General features: G+C 48.9%; 1 protein-coding gene across 3 annotated transcripts in view; it reads left to right on the forward strand.

Annotated features, from left to right (window-relative positions):
• intu (inturned planar cell polarity protein) overlaps positions 1-17,152 on the forward strand; it is a 194,174-nt gene that overhangs the window by 113,142 nt on the left and 63,880 nt on the right. The window lies entirely within an intron of this gene.

Raw genomic sequence — 17,152 nt, forward strand, 5'->3', positions numbered from 1 at the left:
TCACTTTTAGCACCAGTGTTTTAGTGCAGCATAAAGACAACATGGGGATATTTGCCTGCTCACCCCTGCACTAGACAGGAACTGCACCGTGGCTCAGAGATCAAGACTTTCTAGCTGTCGGTGGATCTTGGGGGTGCTTTAGAGTGATGCTCACCTTCAAGTCTTGAGCCTGTCCCAGACCCCTGCGAACCTGAGTGTCCACTGAGGCAACAGTGACATCTTCATGCACTCCTGCCTGGGATGACTGGTAAGTAGACCAGCAGGGAAATAAAATGAAGGCCAGGAACTTTAGGTTCAGGCCAAACACTAAGCTTAAGGGAAGTCCTGGAAATCCCATTTACGTAAAAGACGCAGAATCGCCGCAATTTGGGTCCCTGCCACTTTTTCCTTACCTTTGCACTGAGAGAACTGGACGTACCTTGGGGGCAATAGGCAGGAAAATCCACCTCCATATATAACATTCAATGGACAATATTTGCCATGGACTTGAAGGGCATGGATTTGTGTTTATAATTCCCTAACTAGATAGTTACTGTTTTGAATCAGCGATCAAAATCTAGTAGCTTTGACATAGGTGTTTCACCAGATACAGGAAGGAGAAGTGAGAGGAAAGGGTGGTCTAGAAATTCGTTTGCCCCTGAAAACTGCTGCGGGAGTCGCAATCTGCCATCACCCTGCGACCATTCAAAGGAATGCACACACAATGCTAACTTCATGTTGCCTGCTGATTAGCATGATTTCAGCAATCAGCCCAGCGTTAAACGCCGTGCTGAGTGGCTGAATGCTCAGCAGGGAGCACAATTTCGTACAAGGCTAACACTAATTAAAGCTAGCTTGCTCTTTTTAAAGGGAATCTACACATCTTAAAGGGGCGGTGCATTCTGTCTGCAGTGCCTCATTCAAGTGGCTGGAGAAGAGATTGTTTTTTTCTACTCTCAATGATTTCACAACAGGGAAGGGAGCATGCACCAACGTTCTCCATTGCAGCACAGGAGGCCTTGGGACAGGAGGTCAATTTGAGGCCAGGAGGCCCTCCAAACAAATATCTAAGGGGAGCAGACAGCAGCTGTGATGAATGACAGCAGTATAGTCCCGCAGTGCAGGAAGAAATTTAGTGACGTCACATGAGTTGTCAAGGTCAATGAATTCATCTTCAAATGCCATATCCCACCATCTGTACCACTAGCCTCACACACTGCTTAATGCACACACCCTCATCACTCACTTACCAATAATCTCTACCAATCACGACTCATACCTCACATTCATACCATGCTGCAGCCACTGAGGTAGCACTTCATAGGAGCACTAGGACAGGCAAAGGCACACTGAAGACAGGCACTGAGGGAATGCACGAGGGTGATTGGTTCACTTTATTATGTAATATTGGATGGATTGAAGATTAAAGTTGGATTTGAATGTATGTTTTGTGGTGGCTTTTTCAAAATTGTGGCCAAGAGGACGCTGAGAAGTTGAGGTGTGGGACTATTGTTGAATGGGGAATTGGGGTTATGTTCACTGGTACTGCAGTCAGATGAGCCGATTACGGACAGCCTGGGCAGATAAGGGCTGCCTGGGTTGCCTCCTCTCATCTGCTTTCTCCTCTTCCTCCTCTTCCTCAGCTTGTCACAGTATGCCTGGTGGCAAGGGCTGTTCCCTCGTGATAGCGAGGTTGTGGTGCATACAGCAGACAACGATGAATCTTGAAACGCGCTCTGGTGAGTACTGCAGGGCTCCTTCAGAGCGGTCCAGGCAACGGAAGTGTTGTTTAAGGACACCAATGGTCTGCTCTATTAGATTTCTTGGGCTCAAGTTTTGGCCTGAGTTGCTCCTATTTTTTTGGAGCAACTAGCTTAGAATGGAGCATCTTAGAAATTGCAATTCTCGGCATTTAGTTTGCTCCATTTCTAGTGAGTTAGAATAGTTTCATTTTAGAATAGTTTTTTTTTTCAAAAGGGGGCATGACCAGCCACTTGCAAGTTTAGGCAGCAAAAACTTACTCCAAACTAACTTAGAATGGAGCAAGTGCAAATTTTTGTACGCTCAGAAAAACCTTGCCTACACTTGAGAAAGTAGGCGCAGGGAACGAGAGATAGGGAGGGTAAGGGAAGTTTACAAGCATTAAACTCTTCACTTTTACAAATAAAGAGCCATCATCAATAATAAATGATAAATCAACCAATAAGTCAATAAAAAAATAATAATAATAAATACTGCAGCACCGGGAGCCCTCCAACAGCGTGCTGGGACGGGCTCCCCCAGGAGATGCTGGGCGGGCGGGCCCCGCCGGCGACCATCACTTCGGGCAGGCCCCGCTGGCGACCAGCACGTCGGGCAGAACCTGCCGCCGACATTCACTTCGGGCGGGGCCCGCCGGCGACACTCCGAGGACTTCAGGCAGGGCACGCCCCCAGCAGACAACGGACCACCGCCCAGGACTTTGTGCGGACCCCGCTGCTGACGGCGAGGACTTCAGGCAGAGCCCACCCCCAGCGAGATGCCAGGCGGGCAGGCCCCGCCGTTGCCGAGGAGTTCGGGCGGAGCCTGCCCCCAGGAGATGCCGGGTCGGCTGCCGCGGAAGAGGTAAGTACTGTCAGGTCACTCGGCCAGGGATAGGGGCGATGTCCCTTCGACCAAGGATAGGGTCATCGCCCGGAGACAGGACGTGCTGGGAGGGCCAGGAGCTACTGCGCACGTGCGCAGCTGCCAGCAATGTTTTTGGCGCAGGGCTATAGCTCTGCCCCCAGCAGCTCTTGCTGCGCCGCGCCGAGCTGGAAACGGGCCTACAGGTATCAGAGAATCGCGAGGTGAGTATTTGCCGCTTTTTCAGTTCTACAAATTAGGCGGGCCTCTCCAATGTGCACCGTTCTAGCGGGGGTCTGAAACTTGAGCTCCTTGTGGCAGCATGGCTTTCGCTATATGCATGCTGCCCACGTGTGGGTTGCGCAGCAGAATCATGAGCCAGGTGGTCAATGGATAGCCCTTGTTTCCCAGTAGACCCCCTCTAGTTTGTTGTGGTCGCTCAAAGACCGAGGGAACAGCAGACTGGTGCAGAATAAAAGCATCATGACTGCTGCCAGGACATTCACCATCGTGATATGCTCACCATCGTCATGCACCAACTGCACATTCAGCGAGTGTAACCTTTGTGATTGCAGTACATCTCAGCATTTAGATGCGCCGCCTGTAAAGCCACGTGCATCATAGGAAAGCCTGCTATCCAGGCAAAGCCATGTGCACGCTCCACTTTCTTCTCTCTGGTCAAAGAGAAGACAATGAACTCCCCTCTCCTGGCATAAAGAGCGTCTGTCACCTCTCTCATGCAGCAGTTGATGGCGCATTAGAAGATGTCGCCTGCTCCAACCTGGAAGGATCCTGACTCGAAGAAATTCAGGGCCATGGCCACCTTCACAGCTGCTGGCAGCGCTGTCCTTGCCCTGGAGTGAGGCTGCAGGTCTGGCTGCAAGAGGTGGCAGATTTCTGTGAGCGCCTTTGTAAAGTGCAGATGCCTCGCACACTGCTCCTGACTCAGGCTGAGGTAAGCGAATTGCTCTTGGAAGACTGGCGGGTGAGGCCTCCTGCTGAGAGCCCTTATCCCCCTTCCTTCTCCTGCCTCTCTGAGCAGCTTGTCCCCTTCTTTGCTGTCTCTGCTCCATCTCCCTGTCATGCTGCAAGCCAAGGGGGATGACTACTGCAGTACCCATGACTGGGAGCAAGTGGTCTGACCAGAACCCTTGAAGTCAGAACCCAGGCCTCCTTCATGTGCAGCATTACTCCCTGTCATCTCACTAACTTTAAACAACTCTAGAAAGCTGCAAACATTTCCACAAACTTACACAGCTAATAGAAATTAATCAGCAACTAACCTTAGAGTTGCTGCTGATCCCTTTAAATATCACTGTTGGGGGGGTCCTTGCTGCTGATGAACGTATGTTCAGCTGTGCGAGGTTAAGATGGAGTTAGTTCCAACATTGAGGATAAAAATCCAGCCCTGATGTTAAATATTGACTTTGTGATCTGCCTATTCTATATACTTCCGGTGCACGCTCCTAACACCCGCCCTTACCAAGAGGCCATGCAGCGGGGCACCCACCAGCAGTATCCGCGCATGCCATTTTATCACAGTGTCACCTCTAGCATCGAAACATTGGGCACTACAGAGCCGAATTTCTAGCCCAGAGTCTAGTTCTCACACCACTTGTGGCAGGCACAAAAATGACATAAATTAGGAGATCTGAAAACGTGTCTCTCAATTACCATCTTGACCAGAAAAAGTTTATAGAGCAAAGAGACCTAAAGCAGTAAGAACATCAAAATGGGACCGAAGTGTAAGGGGACTAATTGGCCCTTTTTATAGCTCTGTTAGCGCATCCAGGGAGCGCTAACGGGGCACAACGGTGTTTTTGCCCAAGAGAGGGAGGGCGCCTCTGAGGAAATTTCCTCTTAGGTTTAGTGGGCACTGTTCAGCAGTGCTGCGCTCCGCAATTAGCATTCCGGGTTGGCGCACAACTAGCGATGACTTAATCACTGTGCTTGCCGACCCCTCACTGCCCCACGTGAGGCTGGCGGTCATCCACCGCTGGGGCACCACTTAAAGAGGAGGCTATTAGCGCCCCGGGCGCCACTTTTATTTGTCAGCCGACTCTTGTGTTGGCCTGGTCAATTATGTCCCTGGTGGCCCAGTGGTAGCCACCAAAGGGCCTGCAGATTGTGCAAGGGGAGAGGCGTTGTAAGCCTGTTGGCGCTACATGGAGTAGCTGTGTAGCGCTGGCCTCCTCAGTGCGGGGAGTGCCCCTCCAAGGAAGCGGAGCGCCGGAGACAATGCTCCGCTTCCTTTGAGGGGCGCACGGCCCAATTCCACGTCGGGATGGGTCTTCTGAGCTGGGCGCAGGATGTCCAGGCCCCGGAAGGTTACCGACCCCAATCGGGGCGAAGGGCAATTTCGCGGCCAAAACATCTTAAATGCAGAAGGTAATTTTGAAATTGAATTAGAAGTGGTCGTAAAGATACAATTCTGTTGACATTTATGAACAACTATACTTTGTCGTTTAGAATATCCAAATTAACTCACTTTTTTTGCCTGCTCCGTCGATTTGTTGTTTATTCTAATGTGTCATAAATGGACTAATGCAAATGTTTTTTAATCTGTGTTAACCACCAACCGACTTCTTGAACCACCCTCCTGTGCCTCGTCCATTTTAACCTCCAATAACAAGTGCAGGAAGCTCATGGACTTTTTTATCGGCAGGTTTTGGTCACCTTACTTAAGGAAGGATATACTAGCTTTGGAGGGGGTACAGAGACGATTCACTAGGCTGATACCGGAGATGAGGGAGTTACCTTATGATGATAGATTGAGTAGCTTCCCTTTTTTCTTTATCCTACCCTGTATGCCCCTTGACATCCAGGATGCTCTCGGTTTGTTAGACCCACCCTTTTTCTTTAAGGGAACATACTTGCTCTGAACCTTCACTATCTCCTCCTTGAATGCCTCCCACTGCTCTGCTCTTACCTTCAAGTAGCTGTTTCCAGTCCACTTTGGCGAAATCACATCTCAGCTTAGTAAAATTGGCCTTTCCCCAATTGAGAACTTTTATTCCTGGTCTATCTTTGTCCTTTTCCATAACTTTATCCCAAATGTAACTGAATTATAATCACCACCACCAAAATGCTCTCCCACTGATACCCCTTCCACCTGCCTAGCTTAATTCCCTAAAACTAAGTCCAGAACCCCGTCTTGTTGGACTTGCTACGTACAGGCATTTGAAAAATTCTGCTCTAATTCTATCCCAGTTAATATTAGGATAGTTCAAATTCCCTACTATTACTGCCCTTTTGTTCTTGTACTTCTCTTAAATATGCCTACATATTTGCTCTTCTATCTCGCTATGACTGTTGCGGGGTCTATAGTACACTCCCAGCAATGTGATTGCCCCTTTTTTTTGTTCTTCAGATCAAACCATTTGGCCTCATTTGATGATCATTCTAACATATCATCCCTCCTCACAGCTGTAATTGTTTCCTTAATCAATATTGCAAACCCCCTTCTTTTTTATCCCCCTCTCTATCTCGTCTGAAAACCCTGTAACCAGGAATGTTGAGCTGCCATTCATGCCCTTCTTTTCCTCAGTAATAGCTATATCATATTCCCACATGTCTATCTATACCCTCAGCTCATCTGTCTTAATCCCTAGACTCCTTGCATTGAAGTATATAACATTTAGCACTGCCAAACTCCCTTGTCTATTTTCTAGACTTTATTTCCTCTGACTTCCAAACTCGCTTACTAATTTCTGCCTTCCATTTCCAGCTTTGCTTCTCTCCCTTCTGAATCTACTCTCAGGTTCCCATTCCCCGCCAAGCTAGTTGAAACCCTCCCCAATAGCACTTTCAGCACCCCCCACCCCCAACCCCCACGAGAATATTGGTCCTGGCCCTGTTGAGATGCAACCCGTCCGGCTTGCACAGGTCCCAATGCCTCAGGAATCTAAAGCCCTCCCTCCTGCACCATCTCGCCAGCCATGCATTCACCTGCTCTATCCTCCTATTTCTGTACTCAGTAGCATGTGATACCGAGAGTAATCCGGAGATTACTACCTTTGACGATCTGTTTTTTAATCTCTTTCCTAGCTCCCTAAAATCTGCCTGCAGAACCTCATCCCTCTTTCTACTTATGTCATTGGTGCCAATATGGACCACGATCTCTGTTTGTTCACCCATCCTCCTCAGAATATCCTGCAGCTGTTCAGTGACATCCTTGACCCTGGTACCACGCAGGCAACATACCACCCTGGAGTCACGTCTATGGCCGGAGAAACACCTGACTGTTCCCCTAACTATCAAATCCCCTATAGTACCACCATTGCTCTTCCACTCTTCTTCCTACCCCCCCATGCAGCTGAGATACTCATGTGCCGTGGACTTGGCTCTGGCTGCACTCCCCAGAGGAACCATCGTCCTCACCAGTATCCAGAACTGAAAACCAGTTAACGAGCAAGATGCACTCAGGGGGACTCCTGCCCTACCTGCCTGGTCCTCCTTGTTTGTCTGGTGGTCCTCTCTGCCTGCACACTCTTAAGCTGTGGGGTGACCACCTCCTGAAACGTGCTATCTACAAAGTTCTCAGTCTCATGGATGCACTGCAGTGATGCCAGCTGCCACTCAAGCTCCTCCCGCACACATGGTCGTCCAGGACTCGCCACATGGCACAGGATATGTATTCCATGGGACTGAGCAGCCCTGCCATGCTTCTCTTTATTAGATAATTAACTAAAGTTTTCACTGTACCAACCAATCACCTATGTGCTGTCCTGTGATGTCCCTGCTTGATTTTCTTTTTGGCTCTCTTTACCCTCTCTCTATGCTCTCAGGCCTCTGCTGCTCCTTATACCCATGCTGCTCTCATTGCTGTCGGGCCTCCACTGCTCCTTATACCTGCGCCGCTCTCATTGCTCTTGGGCCTTCGCTGTTCCTTATACCTGTGCCGCTCTCATTGCTGTCGGGCCTCCGCTGCTCCTTATACCCATGCCGCTGTCATTGCTGTCGTGCCTTCGCTGTTCCATATACCCACGCCACTCTCATTGCTGTCGGGCCTCCGCTGCTCCTTATACCCATGCCACTCTCATTGCTGTCGGGCCTCCGCTGCTCCTTATACCCATGCCGCTGTCATTGCTGTCGGACCTTCGCTGTTCCTTATACCCACGCCACTCTCATTGCTGTCAGGCCTCCACTGCTCCTTATACCTGCGCCGCGCTCATTGCTCTTGGGCCTCCGCTGTTCCTTATACCCGCACCACTCTCATTGCTGTCAGGCCTCCACTGCTCCTTATACCCGCGCCACTCTCGCTGTGCACTTGCTGCACTCGCCGCTCTTGGGCCTCTGTTACTCTCGCTGCTCTCGTTCCCAGATTCTGTTGCTCAACCAATCAGTTACCAGCTATCCTGTGATGTCACTCCCAAATTTTTTTTCTGTCCTCTCTGTGCCTGACCAGGTTCGCTGCTCTGCGACTCTGGAGCTTCTTTCCGCCGCTCCTTATACCAGCTCTCTTCTCTGTTCCCGACCAGGTTCATTGCTCTGCGTCCCCCCCCCCCCCCCCCAAAGAGCAGACTGGGCCTCACTTTAACGTCTCATCCAAAAAAAGCATGCACCATCCACGAACTGTTGCAAAATCCTAAACGCATTGATAAAGAACTTGTTATATATGTGGACTTGTATTTACTCTGTACAGCCACCAGAGGGCTCATCCCCTGGAGTCCCAAGGGATCCCATAATCCCTTGGGAGCACAGGTATTTAAGGAGGCTTCACAGGTTGGAGAGGCACTCTGGAGACCTGCAATAAAAGACTACGGTCACACTTTACTTTGAGCTCTGTGTTCAGTCTGACTCTTTCTCCATACACAACAACTGGTGACGAGATACAGATAGCGAACCCAAAGATGCAGAGAAAAGTGTCACCCTGGAGAAATTTTCGGAGGGAGATGATTGGGAAACTTATGTGGAGCGACTCGACCAATACTTTGTGGCCAACGAGCTAGATGGGAAAGAGAGCGCTGTGAAACGAAGGGTGATCCTCCTCACCGTCTGTGGGGCACCAATGTATGGCCTCATGAAGAATCTGCTCACTCCAGCGAAACCCACGGAGAAATCGTATGACGATTTGTGCACACTGGTCCGAGAGCATTTGAACCCGAAGGAAAGCGTTCTGATGGCGAGGTACCGGTTCTATACCTACAAAAGATCTGAAGGCCAGGCAGTGGCGTGTTATGTCGCCGAGCTAAGACGCCTTGCAGGACATTGCGAATTTGAAGGACATTTGGAGCACATGCTCAGAGACTTTTTCGTACTTGGCATTGGCCACGAAATCATACTTCGCAAACTTTTGACTGTAGAGACCCCAACCTTGAGCAAGGCCATAGCGATAGCCCAGGCATTCATTGCCACCAGTGACAAAGCAAATCTCTCAGCACACAAGTGCTGCTACAAGTACTGTGAACAAAGTGATGTTGTTTTTGAATCGTAACATACAGGACAGGTCACACATGCCTGCAGCTGCATGTCCACCATCAAGGGTGATGAATGCAAGGCCATTAACCCCTTGTTGGCACTGTGGGGGTGATCATCGTTTCCATTCATGCTGATTCAAAAAGTACGTCTGTAAGGGCTGTGGAACAATGGGACACCTCCAACGAGTGTGCCAGGCGAGCTGCTAAGCCTGTTAAACTTGCAAACCACAATGTTGCAGAGGAGGACAGATCCATGGAGGATCACGACCAACCAGAGCCTCGGATAGAGGAGGCAGAGGTACATATGGGGTGCACACATCCACCACGAATTGTTCCCCGATAATACTGAATGTTGAACTAAATGGACTCCCGGTGTCAATAGAGGTGGACACGGGCGCGAGCCAGTCCATCGTGGGCAAAAAAACTTTCGAAAGGTTGTGATGCAACAAAGCCTCAAAGCCAGTCTTAACTCCAGTTCGCACGAAACTAAGAACTTACACGAAAGAACTGATTCCTGTAATCGGCAGAGCTACCGTAAATGTCTCCTACGATGGAGCGGTGCACTGGGTGGTACTGGGCGATGGTCCCACGCTGCTTGGCAGGAGCTGGCTGGGAAAGATACGCTGAAACTGGGACGACGTCTAAGCGCTATCGCCCGTTGACAACACTTCGTGTGCCCAGGTCTTAAACAAATTTCCTTCGCTGTTCGAACCAGGCATCAGGAAATTCCAAGGTGCAAAAGTGCAGATCCACCTAATTCCGGGGGCGCAACCCATCCATCGCAAGGCGACAGCAGTACCGTACATGATGAGAGAAAGCGTAGAGATCTAGCTAGACAGGCTGCAACGAGAGGACATCATTTCACCGATCGAGCTCAGCGAGTGGGCCAGTCCTATTGTCCCAGTCGTTAAAAGGGACGGCACCTTTAGAATCTGTGGCGATTACGAAGTAACTATCAATCGTTTCTTCCTGCAGGACCAATACCCACTACCAAAGGCAGACGACCTCTTTGCAATGCTGACGAGAGGAAAGACGTTCACGAAGCTGGATCTGACTTCAGCCTACATGACGCAGGAACTGGAGGAATCATCAAAGACCTTCACCTGCATCAAAACGCACAAGGGGCTTTTTGTTTATAACAGATGCCCTTTTGGAATCCGATCAGCGGCGGCGATATTCCAGAGAAACATGGAAAGTTTACTGAAGTCAGTCCCACACACCATGGTCTTCCAGGATGACATCTTGGAAACAGGTCAGAACACAGTCAAGCACCTGCAGAACCTGGAGGAGGTTCTTAGTCAATTCAACCGCGTGGGGCTCAGGTTAAAACGCTCGAAGTGTATTTTCCTGGTGCCTGAAGTGGAGTTCTTGAGAAGGAGGATGACGGCGGACGGCATCAGGCCCACCAACGTGAAGACGGAGGCAATTGAGAACGCACCAAGGCCACAGAACGTGACAGAGCTGCGGTCGTTTCTGGGACTCTTGAACTACTTTGGTAACTTCTTACCGGGTCTCAGCATACTGCTAGAATCACTACATGTCTTACTACAAAAAGGGGTGAATGGGTTTGGGACAAAAGCCAGGAAAATACATTTGTAAAAGCGAGAAAACTGTTATGCTCAAACAAATTGCTTGTGTTGTATGATCCATGTAAGCATTTGGTACTAGCATGTGATGCATCGTCTTATGGCGTCGGGTGTGTATTGCAACAAGCTAATGATTTCGGGAAACTGCAACCGGTTGCTTATGCATCCAGGAGTCCGTCCAAGGCTGAGAGAGCCTACAGCATGATTGAAAAAGAAGCATTAGCGTGTGTCTATGGGGTAAAGAATACCTGTTTGGGCTAAAATTCGAATTGGAAACTGACCATAAGCCCCTTATATCCCTGTTTTCCGAGAATAAAGGGATAAATACCAACACATCGGCCCACATCCAGAGATGGGCGCTCATGTTGTCCGCATACAACTACGCCATCCGCCACAGGCCAGGCACAGAAAACCGCGCCAATGCTCTGTCGGTTTTCATTGCCCACCACGGGGGTGAAAATGGCGCAGCCCGCAGATCTAGGCATGGTTATGGAAGCATTTAAGAGTGAGCAATCACCCATCACTGCCCGGCAGATCAAAACCTGTACAAGTCAGGACTCCTTATTATCTCTAGTCAAAAGCTGTGTGCTTCACGGGAGCTGCTCCAGTGTCCCTGTGGAAATGCAGGAAGTGATAAAGCCTTTCCAGCGACGCAAAGATGAAATATCTATACAGGCAGACTGCCTTCTGTGAGGCAATCATGTAGTGGTCTCCAAGAATGGCAGAGGCACTTTCATCAATGACCTCTACAGTACCCACCCAGGCATCGTAATGATGAAAGCGATAGCCAGATCCCACGTGTGGTGGCCCTGTATCGATGCGGACTTAGAGTCCTGCGTTCACAGATGTAATACATGCACGCAGTTAAGCAATGTACCCAGGGAGGCGCCGCTAAGTTTATGATCTTGGCCCTCCAAACCGTGGTCTAGGGTACACGTCGTCTATGCAGGCCCGTTCTTGGATAGCCCGTTCTTGGATAAAACGTTCCTTGTGGTTGTAGATGCGTACTCCAAGTGGATTGAATGTGAGATAATGTTGTCTAGCACGTCCGCTGCCACTCCTGAAAGCCTGCGGGCCATGTTTGCCAAACACAGCCAACCCGATGTCCTGGTGAGCGACAACGGGCCATGTTTTACCAGTGCTGAGTTCAAAGAATTCATGACCCGTAACAGGATCAAACATGTCACATCTGCCCCGTTTAAACCAGCGTCCAATGGTCAGGCAGAGAGAGCAGTGCAAACCATCAAGCAAGGCTTGAAGAGGGTAACTGAAGGCTCACTGCAGACTTGCCTATCCCAAGTCCTGCTTAGCTACCGCACGAGACCCCACTCACTCACTGGGATCCCAACTGCTGAACTGCTCATGAAAAGAGCACTTAAGACAAGGCTCTCGTTAGTTCACCCTGATCTACATGAACAGGTAGAGAGTAGGCGGCTTCGACAAAGTGCATACCATGATAGCGCAAATGTGTCACGCGAGATTGAAATCAATGATCCTGTATTTGTTTTAAATTATGGACAAGGTCCCAAGTGGCTTCCCCGCACTGTTGTGGCCAAAGAGGGGAGCAGGGTGTTTCGGGTCAAACTTTCAAATGGACTCATTCACCGGAAATACTTGGACCAAATCAAACTCAGATTCGCGGACTATCCTGAGCAACCCAACTTGGACCCTATCTTTTTTGATCCCCCAACATACCAGTGGCAACCGGCACCACGGTTGACCACGAAGCAGAACCCATCATCCACATATATAAAACGGAAAAGAGTGACTAAAGTAAATGTTGGTCCCTTAGAAGATGGGAAGGGGGATTTAATAATAGGAAATGTGGAAATGGCTGAGACCTTAAACAATTATTTTGCTTCGGTCTTCACAGTGGAAGACACAAAAACCATGCCAAAAATTGCTGGTCACGGGAATGTGAGAAGGGAGGACCTTGAGACAATCACTATAACTCTGGAGGTAGTGCTGGACAGGCTAATGGGACTCAAGGTAGACAAGTCCCCTGGTCCTGATGAAATGCATCCCAGGGTATTAAAAGAGATGGCGGAAGTTATGGCAGATGCATTCGTTATATTCTACCAAAATTCTCTGGACTCTGGGGAGTACCATCGGATTGGAAAGCAGCTAATGTAACGCCTCTGTTTAAACAAGGGGGCAGACAAAAGGCAGGTAACTATAGGCTGGTTAGTTTAACATCTGTAGTGGGGAAAATGCTTGAAGCTATCATTAAGGAAGAAATAGCGGGACATCTAGATGGGAATAGTGCAATCAAGCAGACGCAACATGGATTCATGAAGGGGGATTCATGAAGGGGAAATCATGTTTAACTAATTTACTGGAATTCTTTGAGGATATAACGAGCATGGTGGATAGAGGTGTACCGATGGATGTGGTGTATTTGGATTTCCAAAAGGCATTCGATAAGGTGCCACACAAAAGGTTACTGCAGAAGATAAAGGTACGCAGAGTCAGAGGAAATGTATTAGCATGGATAGAGAATTGGCTAACAGAAAGCAGAGAGTCGGGATAAATGGGTCCTTTTCAGGTTAGCAATCGGTGGCTAGTGGTGTGCCACAGGGATTGGTGCTGGGACCATAACTGTTTACAATATACATAGATGACCTGGAAGAGGGGACAGAGTGTAGTCTAACAAAATTTGCAGATGACACAAAGATTAGTGGGAAAGCAGATTGTGTAGAGGACACAGAGGCTGCAAAGAGATTTAGATAGGTGAAGCGAATGGGCTAAGATTTGGCAGATGGAATACAATGTCGGAAAATGTGAGGTCATCCACCTTGGGGGGGGGGGGGAAAAAACAGTAAAAGGGAATATTATTTGAATGGGGAGAAATTACAACATGCTGAGGTGCAGAGGGACCTGGGGGTCCTTGTGCATGAATCCCAAAAAGTTAGTTTGCAGGTGCAGCAGGTAATCAGGAAGGCGAATGGAATGTTGGCCTTCATTGCGAGAGGGATGGAGTACAAAAGCAGGGAAGTCCTGCTGCAACTGTACAGGGTATTGGTGAGGCCGCACCTGGAGTACTGCGTGCAGTTTTGGTCACCTTACTTAAGGAAGGATATACTAGCTTTGGAGGGGGTACAGATACGATTCACCAGGCTGATTCCGGAGATGAGGGGGTTACCTTATGATGATAGATTGAGTAGACTGGGTCTTTACTCGTTGGAGTTCAGAAGGATGAGGGGTGATCTTATAGAAACAATTAAAATAATGAAAGGGATAGACAAGATAGAGGCAGAGAGGTTGTTTCCACTGGTCGGGGAGACTAGAACTAGGGGGCACAGCCTCAAAATATGGGGGAGCCAATTTAAAACCGAGTTGAGAAGGAATTTCTTCTCCCAGAGGGTTGTGAATCTGTGGAATTCTCTGCCCAAGGAAACAGTTGAGGCTAGCTCATTGAATGTATTCAAATCACAGATAGATTGATTTTTAACCAATAAAGGAATTAAGGGTTACGGGGAGTGGGCGGGTAAGTGGAGCTGAGTCCACAGCCAGATCAGCCATGATCTTGTTGAATGGCGGAGCAGGCTCGAGGGGCTAGATGGCTTACTCCTGTTCCTAATTCTTATGTTCTTATGTTATAGAGTCCATCCGTTCGGCGGCATCTGCTGCTTCCATCCCTTCCCTTAGCCCACCGGGCCAAACTTCCCCTAATGTTCCCTCACTGACCTAGTCTTGAAGTCGCATCTTTCTCTAGATTCTATCCCATCTCCTGCCATGGTCTCTGAGCTCATCTTTTTCATGAGACCCACCTCCTGCACCCTCAACCTTATTACCACCAAAGTGTTAACAACCGAATTTCCCTTCCTGGCCCCTATGTTCGCTGATATTGGTAACTGTTCCCTCTCTTCGGGGACTGACCCCCTCCCCTTCAAATCTGCCGTCATCACCCTCTCAACAAAACTGCCCTTTACACCCCCCCCCCCCCCACCCCCAACCTGTCCTTGCAAACTCCTGCCCCATCTCCAACCTCTCATTCCTCTACAAAGTCCTTGAATGTGTTGTCACCTCTCAAAGCCGTGCCCATCTTTCCTGCAATTCCATGTTTGAATCCTCCCAATTATGTTTCTGCCCTTGCCACAGTACTGAAACGGCCTTTATCAAAGTTAGAAATCTGACTGTAGCAAAGTGCCTTCCACATCCTTCTCGACCTGTCTGCAGCCTTTGACACAGTTGACCACACCATCCTCCTCCAATGCCTGTCCTCTGTCGTCTGCTGGGTGGAACTGCCCTTGCCTGTTTCCATTCTTATCTATTGAATCGTAGACAGAAAATCCCCTGCAACAGCTTCTCTTTCCGCTCCTGCACCTTTCCTCTGGAGCCCCCCAAGGATCTATTCTTCCCTCCTTACTATTTCTTATCTACATGCTGCCCCTCGGCAGCATCCGAAAACACATCACATTCCACATGTATGCTGATGACATTCAGCTCTATCTTACCACCACCATTCTTGACCCCTTCACTGTCTCTGATTTGTCACACTGTTTGTCTGACATCAGCAGAAATTTCCTCCAACTAAATATTGAGAAGACTGAAGCCATAGGCCAAGAAACTTAGTTAGAGGGTTCCTAAGGCGCTAATGTCAGGCGGCCGCTAAATTTAGCACCGTAAAGTATTTAGCAACCGGAACAGCAAAATTCAGATTTTGCGCCCTGAGAGTAGAGTGGACCGCTAAGGGAAGCATTCCACACTTCTTTTAGGGCGCTAGGCTGGATGCGCAATGAACATCCCGTGCTAAAGAGCAGGCTTCGTAGCGACCTCAGAAAGGCCTCCCTGCAAAAAAATAAAATCAGAACAAAAATACAAAAAACATTCCCTATACATTACTCAACCCAAATAAAGTTAGATCGCAAAAAAAATATATCAAACACACTTGCCTCATGCAGTCATTCCTTCCTTTAGCGCCCCGGGACAGTTCTGCACACCAGATTTCACTACGGAACACTATGGTGTTTGCTTCTGTGTCGATATCGGGGGTGTTGCACACTGGCTCGATGCTCCCAGGCGATGCTCGGTACCGGCACACTGAATTTGCCGAGCGACGCAAATGTCGACGCTCATGGCTGCAAACTCTTTGGTGCCTCTCGCCAACCAAATTTTTCCCCCATTATCTTTGGTCACCACCACAAACTCTGCTCCTTGACCACCATTTCCATCCCTCTCCCTGGCAACTGTCTGAAGCTGAGCCAGACCATTCTCAACTTTGGTGTTGTGTTTGACCCCAAGATGAGCTTCCGACCACACATCCGCTCCATCACTAAGACTGTCTACATCCACCTCTGTGACATCACCCGACTCCGACTCTGCCTCAGCTCATCTGCTGCTGAAACCTTCATCCATGCCTTTGTTACCTCTAGACTTTACTATTCCATTGTTCTCCTGGCTGGCCTCCCATTTTCGACACTACATAAACTTGAGCTCATCCAAAATAATGCTGCCCGTAACTTTCACCCATACCACTGTGCCGCCACCTCTGATGGGTCTGTCCTGTCCTGCTGGTGGGACAGGACATACCCAGGGATGGTGATGGAGGAGTCTGGCACATTGGTTGAAAGGTTTGATTCGGTGAGTATGACTATGTCAGGCTGTTGCTTGACTAGTCTGTGGGACAGCTCTCCCAATTTTGGCACAATGCCCCAGATGTTAGTGAGGAGGACTTTGCAGTCGAGTGAGATGTAAAACTTTAAACAAAAACAAAAAATCGCAAACTCTACCCCAACCCGCCCACCTCCAGTTTTAACGGCGGCTAGATGAGAGGTGAGCAACCAACCCGCTCCCTGGAGGTGGGTTGGTTATTTAAATATTATAATGAGGCTGTGTGCCTCAGATTTAACCTATTCAAGGTTTTCCTGGCCCCCTGGGTTTCCTGGGCCTTGGGAAACCTGGCAGCGAAAGGGAAGTGAGAATTGCTTTATGAAAGGTACATTTGTGGGCCAGGAGGAGCAGGAGCGCTTCCTCCAGCCCACAAAGCTTGCCATCCTTGGCTGCCTTCGGATTCCCCCCACCCCCGGATCTGCGACCACCGTCCCATGCTACCACTAACCCTGCTGTAGACTCCCTAGCTGCTCCTGGCCTCCGGCCTCCTCTGGAGCGTTCCCCACCTGACGGGGAGCCACGGCTGTCAATCAGGCAGGGAACCTGCTGGGAAAAAAAGATGCACGCTGTTAGATTAAAATTGCACTTTTCAGTGGTAACCCTGTATGTATGCTATGATACAAGGAGCATTGTCCTCCTTCAATGTAATGTTTGTAGAAGTCTAAAACCCTTCTTTGTCTTAGCAGCATTCATGGAGTACCAAACTTTGCCAGGGGACTGTTTAGTATTTTAATCAGTGCTAAAACCCTGCTATAGTTAAGCAAAGACTTTGAGACATTGTTGAGTTTATGCTGGAATGGAAATAGTAATAATGGGGGAAGGTAAACTATGTATAGCCTTGAAGATCAGTTTTAAGAATCTCCTTTGACTGCAATGCTTTCTTCAAGTAGAATTGAATGTTTTACGCTTCAGGAAAGAGTGCCTTTTCTTCACTTTTCCCATTTGTGTACT

The sequence above is a fragment of the Pristiophorus japonicus genome, chromosome 2 (genome assembly GCF_044704955.1).
Source record: "Pristiophorus japonicus isolate sPriJap1 chromosome 2, sPriJap1.hap1, whole genome shotgun sequence".
Classification (NCBI taxonomy): domain Eukaryota; kingdom Metazoa; phylum Chordata; class Chondrichthyes; family Pristiophoridae; genus Pristiophorus; species Pristiophorus japonicus.